Source organism: Oryx dammah, unplaced genomic scaffold (assembly GCF_014754425.2).
Source record: "Oryx dammah isolate SB20612 unplaced genomic scaffold, SCBI_Odam_1.1 HiC_scaffold_5, whole genome shotgun sequence".
Lineage (NCBI taxonomy): Eukaryota > Metazoa > Chordata > Mammalia > Artiodactyla > Bovidae > Oryx > Oryx dammah.
In genome coordinates this window covers 56,374,206-56,390,142 of record NW_024070189.1, presented here as the reverse complement: position 1 = coordinate 56,390,142, position 15,937 = coordinate 56,374,206, and the positions used below count along the sequence as shown (strand labels likewise).

The 15,937-nt window shown below is 42.2% G+C and overlaps 1 protein-coding gene across 4 annotated transcripts in view; it reads right to left on the bottom strand.

Moving 5' to 3' along the window:
• FGF1 (fibroblast growth factor 1) overlaps positions 1 to 4,352 on the bottom strand; it is a 117,970-nt gene extending 113,618 nt beyond the window's left edge. For 2 of the 4 annotated variants that reach the window (XM_040239823.1, XM_040239824.1), the window contains exon 1: positions 518 to 938. The gene's annotated coding sequence lies outside the window, so the exon portion shown is untranslated. Of the gene's footprint in view, positions 1 to 517; positions 941 to 4,338 lie in introns of those variants that run through there. The other 2 variants (XM_040239825.1, XM_040239827.1) reach the window with 2 other exon arrangements.
• Positions 4,353 to 15,937: the final 11,585 nt, after the last annotated feature.

Below are 15,937 nucleotides of genomic sequence, written 5' to 3'. Positions count from 1 at the left end.
GGCGTCAGGAGATAGGGAGGAGGTGAAGGGAATGGAAACTCTACAGATGTTCTTCGATCTCATTTGTGTTCTTCCTTTTTGCCCAATCACAAGGAATCAGCTGGCATCTTTTTTTCTTTTTCCTATTTGATGCAGAGCTTTTTAAAAACAAACAACCAACCAAAAAAAAAAAAAAAACACTAAGCATTAACATTACCGTAATGGGATTTGTTAATGATTTTCTGGGAAATATCTTCTTGAATCTCAGCAAAGATAATTCACTTGGTAGCAGCCCTTTCCTGCTTCCCTGCTAAGAATTCAACTCACCCAGTTCTTTCCGGAATCTAGCTAGTGTCTAAATGAGAGAGGGGAGTACAAGGAATGTTTTAGTTGAGCATCCATCACATAGACTCGAGCCTGCCACTGACTGAGGTCAGGGAGAAGAGGGTTGGGGAAAGCATTCATGCAGAGCAAAAGCCTGAAGTCAAGCAGAAAGTCCACAGTAATCTGAGCCCCTTGGAGAAACGAATGTACTCACCTCTGCTTTGGCTCTGGGGTGCTTTTTTTCTGGGGTGCTAGCAGCTGCGGCAGCTTACGGTATCCACACTGTCCTAGCAGGACTGCAGCAGGCAGTTCTCTGCAGGAAGAAAGGAGTTCCCATCCTCCATCTGAAGGGAGTGGCCTTCACCAAAGGAGGCGATGCCCTTATTCCCGTAGGGGCAAGACAGTTGGGTCTGCTTGTCCTCTCTTGCTCCCTCTCTGATGTGTATGGAGCTCAGGGGAGCCCCGAGAGGCAGGCTACGTGCAGACCACACACCACACACCACACGCGCCCTGTTCCAGGTTGTCTCCCCAGCCTTGCGGAGCCTGGGGAGAGAGGCAGCGGAGTGTGGCATGAAGCCACTCTCTTGGGGCCCTACTAGAGCGGCTAGTGGACCCACAGAAAGCCCAAGGACGAATACTTGTGTATTTATTTCTCCCCTTCTCATGTGATCTTATTTTTGGACCAAACACAAAAGCTATTTGGGGTCTGGACAGCTGCCAGATGAAAGGACAGTTATCTCATCCAACTTGTCTCCATGCCTCTCTCTGAACTGTCCCTGCTACCTTTCCCCATGTAAAGCAGAAGGGGGAGGTGGGGCTTGCTCTGAACCTTACTTTTAATATATCTGAGTAATTAGTCTAAATTACTAACTTTATTTCAACCGATTCATCCCCACCCTTTAAGGTTTCAGAGAGGATCTATCCAATGAACAAAGTCACTGTTTCTATGTCTGAGGCTACACGTATAGCCATCATCTACACAGTACTGTAGACACAGAGACCCTGTTACCAGCACTGGGTGGGATCTCAGCCCTGGAAGGCACTTGTGAGTGATATGGAGGAACGAGACTGTAACTCTGAATCTCTGATTCTGCCTGTTTCCTTTGGTGCTTCTGCTTCTAACTCCTGGATTTGTTAAACTTACAATATGTAAATAGCTTGTTTTTTTCACTTCTGATTCTTCCTCTTCAGACCCAAATGGGAAGCTCTGAAACGCTCATGCCTGACAAGATGCCAGTTCCATATCATCATCTTCGCCATCACGACAGTTATTTCTTGAGCCCTTGCAAAATGCCGTTCCCATCCTGAGCTCTTTTCTAGCATTATCTCATTTATCCTCACAACAGCTCTGTGGAGAAGGTAATCCTGTTCCCATCTGACAGCCAGAGAAGCAGAGGCCAGGAAGGTGAGCTTGCCAAGGAGAGAGATGCCAGCCCCATTGGCCGACTCCAGAGCAGGAGTTTTCAGTCACTTTGTTTGCTCCCTGCCTCCTGAATCTATAAATCATTGAAATTTCACTGTTGTTTTCATCTCATAAGAATAACAAAAACCCACGTTTGATTCAGATCCATGACTTCACTCCTCAGTTTCTTTTCTCAAACTCAGATCTTGAAGAGGAGAAAGAATCAAGTTTACAGTCCTAGGCCCTGATTCGAGGTGCAGGATGGAGAGTCTTGGGCCTCCATTCTCTGTGGAGCCAGTTTCCTATGAATAATTCACTGTGCAAACACAAGACACCAGAAAGGACTGGGCTGGACTGCCCAAGCTGTGGTCCCCACTGCATCCAAGGTGAATTGCCCTTGCTCTTTGCTACCTTGAGAGCCAGGGAGATAGAGCCTAGCAGCTTGTACAATACTTCCCTCTGCTGGCCACTGGCATGAATTACCCCCAGGATGGTGGTCGTCAAGATTTTCCAATGGGCACACCAAGGAATATTTTTAGAGAACCAGTTTCCAGGTTCCCAGATTTTATAAGGTATCTTTTCCTAAAACTGGTTAGCCTGAAAACAATGTCTGTGTTCATAATAATCCTATCCTTACTGGAAAGCATACCCCTCAACTTTTCACAAATCTTAACTCAGGAGCCATAGCCCCAAATGTGAAAATTTTCAGGTCCAAGTTCCCAGACAAAAAGGTTCCTTTAATAATTTAACTCAACTTCCTTCAATAAATAATTAAGGCAATTTTAAATTTCACAGATTTTTCTTTTCCATCCCTTGAATTTGTTTTTTTTTTTTTAATTTATTTATTTATTTTTAATTTTTACTTTACAATTCTGTATTGGTTTTGGCATAGATTGACATGAATCCACCACAGGTGTACATGCGTTCCCAAACATGAACCCCCCTCCCACCCCCCTCCCCACAACATCTCTCTGGGTCATCCCCGCGCGTCAGCCCCAAGCGTGTCATATCCTGCATCAGACATAGACTGGCATTTCGATTCTTACATGATATTATACATGTTTCAATGCCATTCTCCATTTGAAGGAGAGTACTGTGAAAGTTGTAGAGGATATTAGAAATAATAACAATAGATTAATAGGTACATTTAAAGTATTATATCAGAGTTTAATTTTTTAAATCCAATATTTATAATATGCTGGACATATTATCTTAATTCCATATGAACTTGGTGGTGACCATTTAACAGCAATTTTTAAATGTGAGTATAGGTAACATAATTTTTCATAATTGCTTTAGAAGGCACAGGAGCAAAAATGGGTGAAGACTGTTGTAGCCTAGGGTGGCCCTTGTTGACTGATAATTTGCTCTTATCCACCCACCCCTCCATCCATCCATCTATCTTCCACCCATCCATCCAATACCCACTGAGCATCTACTATGTGTCAGGCATTGTTTTAGGCACTAGATATAAAAATGGTAAGAACTGACATGTGATATGCCAACTTCTTACTTATGAGTCCCTCTAGGAAGTTGAGTGAAGGGAAACAGATTAATTTAGTAATTTCTAAAAATAAATCTAAGGATTCACCTTTGATAAGTACTTCCAAGGAAGGGTATTCAGTGATGAGACAATGTATAATGAGGATTATATGTACATAATGCATATACATATATAAAGATTAATGTATATATACATTAATACATTAATGTATATAACATATATATGTATATGATGTCAATCTATAATGACACTATATAATGAAGATTGATCTAACTCATGGTGAAGATGTCAGGAATAAGATCTGAACTCAGAAAAAGGTATTCAGCAATCTATATGAAAATCCAGGAAGAAAGGGCATTTTAATGTGACAGAATTGGCAAGAAGTAGGATCAACCTTTGCCGAGTTAGTTGTTTTTTAGAAAGGGCATTTCAGTTCAGTTCAGTCACTCATTCGGGTCCGACTCTTTGTGACCCCATGAGTCTCAGCACACCAGGCCTCCCTGTCCATCACCAACTCTTGGAGTTCACTCAGACTCACGTCCATCGAGTCAGTGATGCCATCCAGCCATCTCATCCTCGGTTGTCCCCTTCTCCTCCTGCCCCCAATCCCTCCTAACATCAGAGTTTTTTCCAATGAGTCAATTCTTCGCATGAGGTGGCCAAAGTACTGGAGTTTCAGCTTTAGCATCATTTCTTCCAAAGAAATCCCGGGGCTGATGTCCTTCAGAATGGACTGGTTGGATCTCCTTGCAGTCCCAGGGACTCTCAAGAGTCTTCTCCAACACCACAGTTCAAAAGCATCAATTCTTCGGCGCTCAGCCTTCTTCCAACTCTCACATCCATACATGACCACTGGAAAAACCATAGCCTTGACTAGATGGACCTTTGTTGGCAAAGTAATGTCTCTGCTTTTGAATATGCTATCTAGGTTGGTCATAACTTTTCTTCCAAGGAGTAAGTGTTTTTTATTTCATGGCTGCAATCACTGCAGTGCCAAATCTGCAGTGATTTTGGAGCCCCCCAAAATAAAGTCTGACACTGTTTCCACTGTTTCCCCATCTATTTGCCATGAAGTGATGGGACCGGATGTCATGATCTTCATTTTCTGAATGTTGAGCTTTAAGCCAACCTTTTCACTCTCCACTTTCACTTTCATCAAGAGGATTTTGAGTTCCTCTTCACTTTCTGCCATAAGGGTGGTGTCATCTGCATATCTGAGGTTATTGATATTTCTCCCGGCAATCTTGATTCCAGCTTGTGTTTCTTCCAGTCCAGCGTTTCTCATGATGTACTCTGCATATAAGTTAAAAACAGTCCATACTGAAAATCAGTGGAAGCAAATTTTCCCCAGGGAAATTTTGGCAATTTTGGGAGACATTTTTGGTTGCTGCAGCTGGGCTGTGCTCACGGCATCTAGTGGGTAGAGGCAAAGGATGCTGCCAAACATGCTACAGTGTTCAGGATAGCACCCCGCAACAAAGTGTCCAGGCTGGCCCTACAGTCAGTGGTGGTGGTGTTGAGAGGGCAGGGAAGGCCCAATAAGTGTCTACCGTGGATGTGGATTCATTCATCCATCCATTCATTCATTCAACAGGTCCTCATTGGGTACCCACTATGTTTGAGACACTCTTCTGGGTGTAATCACGGCATACCAGGCACTCCCTAAACAAAACTGTCACCTCCAATGGCCTGGTAGTGCTCCTGTTGCCCAGCGTAAACTTTTCACTATTAAAATGGTAGGCAAAACTGGTGTGGCTTCCTGTACAAAAAAAGACAAAAATCTGTGGATATTATTCACAATCTGGTCACTGCAATAAGGTAATGGTGAAACTATATGTCTATCAACAGGGAAATAGCTTCATAATTTGGTACATCCATACAGTGGAATACTGGGCAGCCAAAAAAAGAAAAGAGGTAAATTTCTTTGAGATGACTCAGAAAATAACCATGAAGATATTAACTGGAAAATTTTTTCTGAATAGCAGGTTGAATGTAGTCGATTTGATTTTTTTTTAAATTGGTTTATATGACTGTTTGCTTGTACAAGCAATTGCTGGGAAAATTTTCACCAAAGTTTTTAAATGTCTGTTTCAAGGAAGTGGGGGGAAATGTTTAACATATTCATCGGGAAGAGTTCCCTACCTGATTCCCTCCTTTAACACCAGCTGGATTCTCCCTAGTTCATCCTCTCAGTTACTGTCAACTTCCAGCACAGTATCTATGTGTGTTAGTCGCTCAGTCATGCCCAACTCTTTGTGACCCCATGGACTGCAATCCACCAGGTTCCTCTGTCCATGAGATTTTCCAGGCAAGGATGCTGGATGTGGTTGCCATTTCCTTCTCCAGGGGATCTTCCCAACCCAGGGATCGAACCCGGATCTCCTGCACTGCGGGCAGATTCTTTACTGACTGAGCTACTTCCATACTGTTAATCCACAGTCCTTCAGAACTTGCCACCAGGCAGTCTTCATGGCCCCTTCTTGGGAGCTGCTCTTCCTGCCCCAGCCCTGTTCCCACCCCACCTCCCAAGAGCTTAAGTCAGGTGAACTCGCCAGAACTTATCACACCACACTTGTACAAAACAGGCTTACCTCTATGCCTGTAAAACAGTCCTTTGCTTTTTCTACTTGTATTGGTTCAGATAGACCAGGTTACATGACATTTATAAATAATCTCCACATTTCAGTGACTTAAAGTAACAAGGGCTTCCATGATGGCTCAGCGGGTAAAGAATCTGCTTGTAATACAGGAGACATGAGAGTTGCTGGTTTGATCCCTGAGTCAGGAAGATTCCCTGTAGAAGGAAATGGCAACCCACTCCAGTATTCTTGCCTGGAAAACCCCATGGGCAGAGGAGTCTGGTGGGCCACATACAATCCATGGGGTCACAGAGTTGGACACAACTGAGCAACTAAGCACACACATGAAGTGACAAAGGTCTAGTTCTCACACATCAACATCAGCGTGTCCATTTGTAGGTTGGCTAGGCAGCTCTCTCCATGTCATCCTCAATTGAGGGTCCAAACTGAAGGAACTCGAACCCTCCCCTTATAGGAGGGAAAGGGGAGAGGTGTTTACTATTACAACTAGCACCTGGAAGTTACTCCTACTCACATCTCATTGGCCAAAATGAGTCTTACAGCCACACCTAACATAAAATGAGACAGGGAATTTTAGCCCTATAATTTGCTTGGAAGGTCACGGATTATAAATACTTGGGGAACCTGAATTCTATAATTGCTGTATAATACATAATAGTGCACCAAATCAAGTTTACTAATCATGTTCAAATAATCTACATCCTTACTTCTTTATCTGGTCACTTCTTGTGGTTTTTGTCAATCTTAGCTACATATTTTTTGAAGCTACATCATAAAATGTATGATGTACAAGTTTTATAATCAAGATTTATAATCACTATTTTCTTTATGAATTGAACTTTTTATTATTTGATATATCCTTCTTTAGCTGTAGTAATGCTTTTGGCCTGAAAATATGTTTTGTCTTACATTAATATGTACTATTAATATAATTTTGTTTAATATTTGTATTTTGTCCACCCTTTACTTTCAACATTTTTAAAATTAATATTTTAGATGTGTTTCTTATAAACAATATATAGATTTTTTAAATCCAGTTCACTATTCTTTGGCTTATGATTGAAGTATTTTGTTCATTCATATTTAATGTAATTATTGACATATTTGGGTCCATATCTACATCTTGTTAAATGCTTTCATTTGTTCCACATGCTTTATATTCTTTTTATTCTTCTTTCTTTTTTGCCTTTGGAGTGGTTAAATATTCTATTTTTTCACTCTGTTACCTTGCAAGCTATATACTTTTTTACTATACCTTTTAAAGTTATCATGGCGATCACAATATTATCTTGGATTTATCAAAGTCTAATATTAATTAACGGGGCTTCCCAGGCTCAGTGGTAAAGAATTCGCCTGCCAATGCAGGAGACAAGCGTTCATTCCTGGGGTCGGGATGACCTCCTGGGAAGGCAATGAATGGCAACCCACTCAAGGATACTTCCCTGGGAAATCCCATGGACAGGGGAGCTTGGCATGCTGCAGTCCATGGGGTTGTAAAAGAGTTGGATGTGGCTTAGCGACTAACCATCAACAATACCAATGTTAATTAACATTTCAGTCTTCTTCCATAGTAATACAAGGACTTTGGAACATTTTAGTTCCATTTGTCCCTCCCTCCTTACTACGTGTATTTATTATATATTTTAACTTTTTAAATCCCCAGTGGACGTTGCCATGTTGTTTTGTAGAGTCTACTTCATTTGAATTTCCTCAAATAAACCTTTGCATTGTTCTTCATTTCTTCCTGCACCTATATCTATCATATTAAATCATTTTCCTTCTGCTTAAAGACGCTTCAGTATCTGCAGCTATTAAAGAATCCTGAAAACATCTTAACCTTTCTTATTAGAGGCTACTTTCACTGGGCGTGGAATTCTAGGTTGGCATTTATTTTCTTTCAGCACTTGAAAGATACTTAAATTCTGTTAATTCCTAGCTTCCATTGTTTCTGTCAAGAAGTAAGCTAACAGTCTATTCCATTTTCTCAAGTAATGATAACTCCTTTTAACATTTTTTTTGGTCTTTGGTTTTCATATATTTTACTATGATGTACCTAGGTGTTGTTGTTATTTAATAACTAAGTTGTAATGACTTTTTTGTGACCTCATGGACTGTAGCCTACCAGGCTCCTCTGTCCATGGGATTTTCCAGGCAAGAACACTGGAGTGGGTTGCCATTTCCTTCTCCAGGGGATCTTCCTGTACCTGGGATTGAACCACTATCTCCTGCATTGGCAGGATACCTAGGTGTAGTTTTCTTTTTATTTGTCCTGCTTGGGGTTCCCAGGGATTCTGGAAACTGTGGCTTGGTTTTAGTCAGTTTTGGCAGTTTCTCAAATATCTTCTCTTCAAATTATTGCTATTGCCCTGTTCTCTGTCATCTCTTTCTAGAACTTCAGTCTTCACTTTATCTTCCTTATCTGTTATTCCCTCCCCAGTATTTTGTTGTGTCTATGTTTCATCCTGATGTTTTCTTCTAACTGACTTCCCAGTTCATCATTTTCCCTTGTGACTGTGCCTAATCTGCTTTGAAGCCATCCACCGAGCTCTTCACTTTTGTTATTGTATTTTTTAACTCTAAATTTCTACTTGGTTATTTTTCAAATCAAGATTGGCCCCCCCACACACACACCTTTAAGTTTACAGTTCTCTGCTGTATTTTTACATCTCCAAAGTCTGTGTCCATTAACTCCAAAAGTGGAATTCCCTGGGATTGTTTCTATTGTAGTTGTTTCTGTTGGATCTCATTCGTGTTGTCTTATTTCCCTAGGTATCTGGATATTTTCATGCTGAAATTGTATGTGAAAAATTGCTAGTAGAAGTAACATGTGACATTATGGTGTTATCTTCCTCCAGAGAGTACTTAACATTTGCTTCTGCTAGACACCTGGGGATATTAACAATTTGGGATAGCCTTAACCCTACTTAAAGAATTAAAATCATTGAAAGCTGGGTTGAGGCTCTACAAAATCTGTGGTTATTTCCGATTTGCCTAGTCTTAAGGTGTAGTCCTTCAGGGTCTTTGCCTAAAATGGGGAGTTACAGTGCCCTCTATTCTTTGGTGGGCACTGGATTCCGCCTTTTGTCCCATTCAACATGCAAAATTGCCTAGGTACTGCTTAACTCTTCAGCTTCTTAGCTATCTCTTCCTGAAGCAGTAAATGTCCCAAGGGGGAAGAGCCCCTAGTTGTTGGGCTTGTCTCCTTGAATGGCTATCTTTTCCCAAAACTTGGTTTGGCGATTCTGCATTATCTTATTGTCTTTGATGCCTTCAGGCTGATTTTATTCTTGTCTGGTCCAGACTTTCTAATTGTCCTCAGGAAGAAAGGAGAGCCCAGTGATCTAGTCTTCTGTGATCATATGGCAGGAAACATAAATTCAAGAAGTTGTCCATGTGTATGTACATGTGCATACATTATGTGAGTGGTGAGCACTAAGGTCAACCAGAGAGCATGGACCTATTTTTGTTTTAGGGGAATGAAATTCTCATGTTGGCAGATTTTCCAGTTTTTTGCTTTCCAAGAGAAGTAGGAAATGCAGACTTTTTAAATGTGAAATTCCAGTTTTCAATGGTGGTTAAAAGATTAACTCTCAATGAGCCAAACAAGACCCATCTGGGGTCCAAACCCAGCCCATAGGATACCAGTTTGAAATAGCTAAACTATAGTCTGTGTCGATGGGAGAAGTGGGGTGAAGGGTGGCTCTCCTGCACCATTAAACATTAGCTCCCAGTAGTCCAGGCTGCCTTGGATAAACTTGTTGAAAGTTGCTCAGTCATGTCCAACTCTGCGACCCCATGGACTAGCCAGAATGCTGGAGTGGGTAGCCTTGCCCTTCTCCAGGGAATGCTCCCAATCCAGGGGTTGAACCCAGGTCTCCCGCATTGCAGGTGGATTCTTTGCCAGCTGAGCCACAAAGGAAGCCCAAGAATACTAGAGTAGGTAGCCTATCCCTTCTCCAGTGGATTTTTCCGACCCAGGAATCGAACCGGGGTCTCCTGCATTGCAGGCAGATTCTTTACCAACTGAGGTATCAGGGAAGCCCATAAGTTAATCAAAGTGAAAGTAGCTCAGTTGTGTCCAACTCTTTGGGACTCTATGGGCTATACAGTCCATGGAATTCTCCAGACTGGAATACTGAAATGGGTAGCCTTGCCCTTCTCCAGGGGTTCTTCCTAACCCAGGGATCGAACCCAGGTCTCCCACATTGCAGGTGGATTCTTTACCAGCTGAGCCACGAGGGAAGCCCAGATAAACTTGAGGCCCTCCTATAAAAAATAGCTTTAAAACCACTTTATGTCTCTACTGAAATCTCTTAAAAATGCCAAGGGAAGGATGGATTCCAATCATACTATCAACAACGTTCCTGAACAATCTCCCACCTCTCTCCCAAATTCTCCTCATAGCAACCTGGCAGCTACTCCATTTCCCCTTAATTTATCTCTTAATTCCTCCCAATTCAGGCAATCCCTGGCTCCTATCTCTCGTCCCCCTTCTCACCTTCTGATCTATTCTGCTTTCTCCAATAGGTGATTTCCTGTCTTTTCTTCAGTGAACCCATCAACTTATCCAACCCACAGCATCACACAGTTCAGAACCCCTCCCCTATTTTCCTACAATCTGCACAAGAAAAGTCTCCAAAACTTAGCTGGCCAAGACTAAATCCTCCTTCATAGGAAGTGGGGGTGGCAAGAAACGGTGCTGTAAATACTCTAAAATACATATGTTTTCCTATCCCATCAGCTGTGCCATCTGGGCTGGGGTGAATCAAGGACAAGATGTCATTTGCAGAGGAGGCAGAGCCCATATCCTGGACACTTTGGCAGCAAGGTGACTTTTCAGATGGCTGTCATCTCATTGTCACTTACCCTCTGTTGAAAGGACAGGGCCCCCACCCAAGCCACCACCCCTCCCACAAATGGGGAGGCAGAAGTTAGAAGGAAGAGAAGTCAAACATGGACTTTTTCTGATGTGTCTAATAATAGAAAGTTGGCAAAGCATGTCACAGAATACAAAGTATTTGATAAAAATAGCATATGTTGAGCTTGGGACTCAAGCTAGAGATGCATGGAAATGAAATTTATTCCTTCCTTGAGTGTTCCCATGCTAGTGTAACAATTCTGTCTCTCTCATTAATGAGGGTTCTAATGCTGTTTTCTGTGGCCAAGCAGCTTCCTTTCCCAGGGTCGGATGGTGGAGGAGGTGCTGGCTCAGTTAAAGAAAGCACAAGACTGAGAGGGTCACGGGCCATGGGCATGGCCCCACCACCCTCAGACCCACCCTTGACTTTGACACGCAGTGTCAGCTCTGCCTTCCTCCTGCGCTAGAGTTGTCTGAACAAGCTAGGAGCCTGAACGGTAGTAGTCTTCCTCCCCTAGAGGAAGGCACTGCCCAGGCGGCCCTCAGTAGAGGCAAGTCCATAAAGGCTGCTGTTTTCCTTCCCCCTCAATCACCTTCTGGAGAAGGAAATAGCAACCCACTCCAGCGTTCTTGCCTGGAGAATCCCAGGGACAGAGGAGCCTGGTGGGCTGCCGTCTATGGGGTCGCACAGAGTCGGACACGACTGAAGCGACTTAGCAGCAGCGGCAGCAAGCAGCTTCTCAAGGTACCTGGGACTCAGATTCTGCTCTTGCTCCTGAGGACCCCACAAGGCTATCCCTCTCAGTCAGGTTGGAACTCAAGACTTGCCCTTTCTCAAAGCACATCCCACAGCCCAGAGAATTACTACCCCTTGGACTGTTGCCTCTCACTAGCTCTTCCAGATCCCATCTCCTCAACATCCTGCTCTTGGCTGAGCTTCCTTTACTGAGAACTAAAGCTGAGCCAATCTAATAATAAATAAGAACAAGGGATCAAGTGGTCCTTTTTAAATTGCTTTTTAAAATTGTGGGCAGGATATATATGACATAAAACTACCATCTTATTTTTAAGTGTACAGTTCTGTTTACATTGTTGTGCAACCATACCATCATCCACCTCCAGAACTCTTTTCCTCTTCTCAAACTGAAACCCTGTACCCAGTAGACAACACTGCCATATGTCCGCCCTGCCACCCCACCACAGCCCCTGGCAACTGCCATTCTGTTTTCTGTCTCTATGAATTTAACTACTCCAGATACCATACATGGGTGGAATCCTAACAGTGTTCATCCTTTTGTGAGTGGCGTATTTCACTTAGCACAGTGTCCTCAAGGTTCATCCATATTGTAGCATGCGTCAGAATGATGTTCCTTTTTCAAAAGGGCTGAATAGTCCCCATTGAACACAGTACCTTTTGTGGGTCTGTCCGTGCATCGATGGACACTTGGGTCGCTTCCACCTTTTGGCCGTGGTGAATGATGCAGCAATGGATGTGGGTGCTCTTTTCCTGAATGTTTTGACCCATTTGTTTTTTAACAAGACTTTTTAGGAAAGTTATCCAGATGGTGCATTGTTTCAGGAATCTGAGGGCAACCCTCGAGAGCTGTTTCAGACAGACTTGATGTTTCTCGCGAAAAAAAAAAACAAAAAACTATGTCACATGCATATAAGGCTGCCTGGGGATATGTATTCTGGTTTCAAGTGTTGTGTGCTTTTCTCACTGATAGGGTTAAGAAATTATGTCCAGAGAGGGGAACATGTTTCTGACTATAGACGCATAACTTCTCAAGCCACTTGGCCATGGGACTCTTGACAGTGGCTGATTGGCAGACAGTGACGGTGGGAGGTGGTAGGGCAATACATGTGCAAGAAGGCTTTGACATCAGACCAGCAAACATGTATCCCTGACATGGGCTTCAAACACCTCCCTTGTTCTGACTCTTTAGGGTCCTTGCTGATTCACATCCACCCCCTCCCCAAGCTTTTAATTTTCCACCATCAGCATTGCAACATGCTCATGTTTAACAAAACTGCAAAGCAAATCATAACCTCCCTCACCTTAGCCCCACCCTGAGCCCCATCACATTTCTTCTCCCACCCTCTCTCCCTGTCTTCTCCAAGAGACCTGTCTTCACTCTCACTTCCACATCCCCACCTCCATCTGCTCCTAAACCCATCACACTCTGGTGCCCATACTCTCCTAGCTCTGGGTCCTGATATATGGCCTGCTGGGCCTCCTGGTTTGAACTCCTGATAGACCTGAGTCTCAGCTCCCTGTTCAAGGCAAGAGCACTGCATCTTGAATGGTCCTGGCATCTTGCTTCAGAGGCAGTCCTTAGAACACCAAGAATTTTGTATTTTTTTTTTAAATTTAAAATCTTTTATACAGTTTTTAAAAGTTACACTCTGTTCATAGCTATTACAGAATATTGGCTGTTTGGATAGATCACATCTATGTCCAAATTCTTTCTTTTAAAAAATTGTTTAAAAATTTTAATGCAATATTTAAAGGTTATTTCCCATTCACAGTTATTGCAAAATACTGGCTATATCCCGTATTGTGCAATACATCCTTGAGCCTATCTTACACCCTATAGTTTTGCATCACCTACAGCTCCACCCTTATATTGCCCCTCTACTCCCCCAACTGGTAACCACTAGTTTGTTCTCTATACCTGTGAGTCTGCTTCTTTTTGTTATACTCACTAGCTTGTTGTATGGTGATATTATACAGTATTTGTCTTTCTCTGTCTGACTTATTTCACTTAGCATAATGCCCTCCAAGTCCATCCATGTTGCTGCAGATGACAAAATTTCATTTTTATAACTATATATAAAGTAAATATTTAATATTATATAATAGTATTCCACTGTATATATGAATCACATCTTCTTTATCCATTCATCTGTTTTTTCATTATTATTAAATGAGTTTATTTATTTACTTGCCTGCACCAGATCTTACTTGCAGCATGTGGGATCTAGTTCCCTGACCAGGGATGGAACCCGAATCCCCTGCATTGGGAGTTCAGAGTCTTAGCCACTGGACCACCTGAGAAATCCCCCATTCATCTGTTGATGGATACTTACATTGCTTCCATATCTTGGCAAGTGAAATAGTATTGCTATTTATTTATTTCTCTTCCTCATCAAGAGAAGAGGTAAGACATATATAAAATAGATAGCTAGTGGAAAGTTTCTGTATAACACAGGAAGCTCAACCTGGTGTTCTGTGACAAACTAGAAGGGTGAGATGGGGGTGGGGGGTGGGAGGAAGGTTTGAGAGGGAGTGGACATGAGTATACTTAATGGCTGATCCACGTTATACAGCAGAAACCAACACAGCACTGTAAAGCAATTATCCTCCAATTTAAAATTTTTAAAAAATTGAAAAGAAAAAAGAGAAGAGGTAAGGGATATAATCTAGACTCACACTCTTACAAACTCAGAAATGAAGTCAATACTTGCAAATCACCTTTCAGACAGTGGAGCATGGTGATGAGGAGATCACCTTTATCATCAAACAAACTTTGATACAATTCCCGACTCTGTCAGTTGCTAGCTGGGACACCTTAGGCAAGCTTCTTATACTCTCTGTCTCTTCTCCTCATTTCTGGATGGCAATTGTAATTGCACCTACCTTGTAGATCTATTAGGAAAAGTAAGAAAATGTGTGTCGAGTGCTGAGCACAGCATATGGCTTGTAGGAAAATATTTCATAAGGATGAGCTCTTATTAACAACTTTTTATTGGTGTAAGTTAATGTTAGTGCTTATATCTGTCTTGATATTCGTACCTGTAAAATTTGAACGAACAAATCTGGTAAGACTAAGGGATTTGCTGCAGAATTCTCTAGGGAATGATTTTTTTTCCAAAGAGATCAGATCAGAAGCATTTACTGAAGACGGCATGAGACCTGCAGGGAGAAACATTGTCTGGGGGCTACTGAAAGGCACAGTCACTGAGGGAGGGTGAGCGTTCCTGGATGTGAGGGGATAAACCAAAAGACAGGAGAATGTGAAGAAATGTGTGGCTCACTGATTAGTGACAGTTAAGATGGTCTCCGTGATGCAAATACAAACACAGACTGTGGGAAAACAGCCAATGGAAAAGCTATAGGAACTAAAATTACACGATAGCTAATAGGCTGGCCAGCAGACGAGGAATCTACTGTTCGCTGAATTTCACAAAACTGCAACCCTCATTTTAAAGTAAGTAGAGATATTCCAAGAAGAGATTGCAGGGCCCATGAATAGGTACAGGAGTCTTATAAAATAGCTGAAGTATAGGCCGAAACTAAAAGACATTGAGGTGAAATTGACACATATGTTCCACACTTGGAGGCTGGAGAGTGGCTGGGCTGAGGTGCAAGTCTATCTAGTCCAGGGTGATTCTGTGCAGCCCTAGAGCACCTGACCTGTGGCTGGTGGGCACTGAGGTGCTATGAGTGTAAAACATGCACAGCTCTCAAAGGTGGAATAAAAAAAATGTAAAATTTATCAACAATGTAAAAAAATATTAGTTGCATGTTAAATGGTAACAGTTTAGACATAAATGTTGGGCAAAATAGAAGATTGTGTTCAGTTGCCAAGTCATGTCTGACTCTTCACAGCACCATAGACTGCAGCAGCCCAGGTTTCCCTATCCCTCACCGTCTCCTGGGTTTGCCCACATTCATGTCTATTAAATCAGTGATGCCATCCAACCATTTCATCCTCTGTTGCCCTCTTCTCCTTCTGCCTTCAATTTTTCCCTGCATCAGGGTCTTATTCAGTGAATCGGCTGTTTGCATCAGGTGGCCAAAGTTTTTGAATGTTGAGTTTTAAGCCAGCTTTTCACTCTCCTCTTTCACTTTCATCAAGAGGCTCTTAAGTTCCTCTTCACTTTCTGCCATAAGACTGGTGTCATCTGCACATCTGAGGTTATTGATATTTCTCCTGGAAATTTTGATTCCAGCTTGTGTTTCATCCAGCCTGGCATTTCACTTGATGTACTCTGCATATAAGTTAAATAAGCAGGATGACAGTATACAGCCTTGACATACTTCTTTCCCAATTTGGAACCAGTCCATTGTTCCATGTCCAGTTCTAACTGTTGCTTCTTGACCTGCATACAGATTTCTCAGGAGGCAGGTAAGATGGTCTTGTATTCCCATCTCGTTAAGAATTTTCTACAGTTTGTTGTGATCCACACAGTCAAAGCTTTGGTGTAGTCAACAAAGCAGAAGTAGATGTTTAAAACTCAACATCCAAAAAACTAAGATCTTGGCA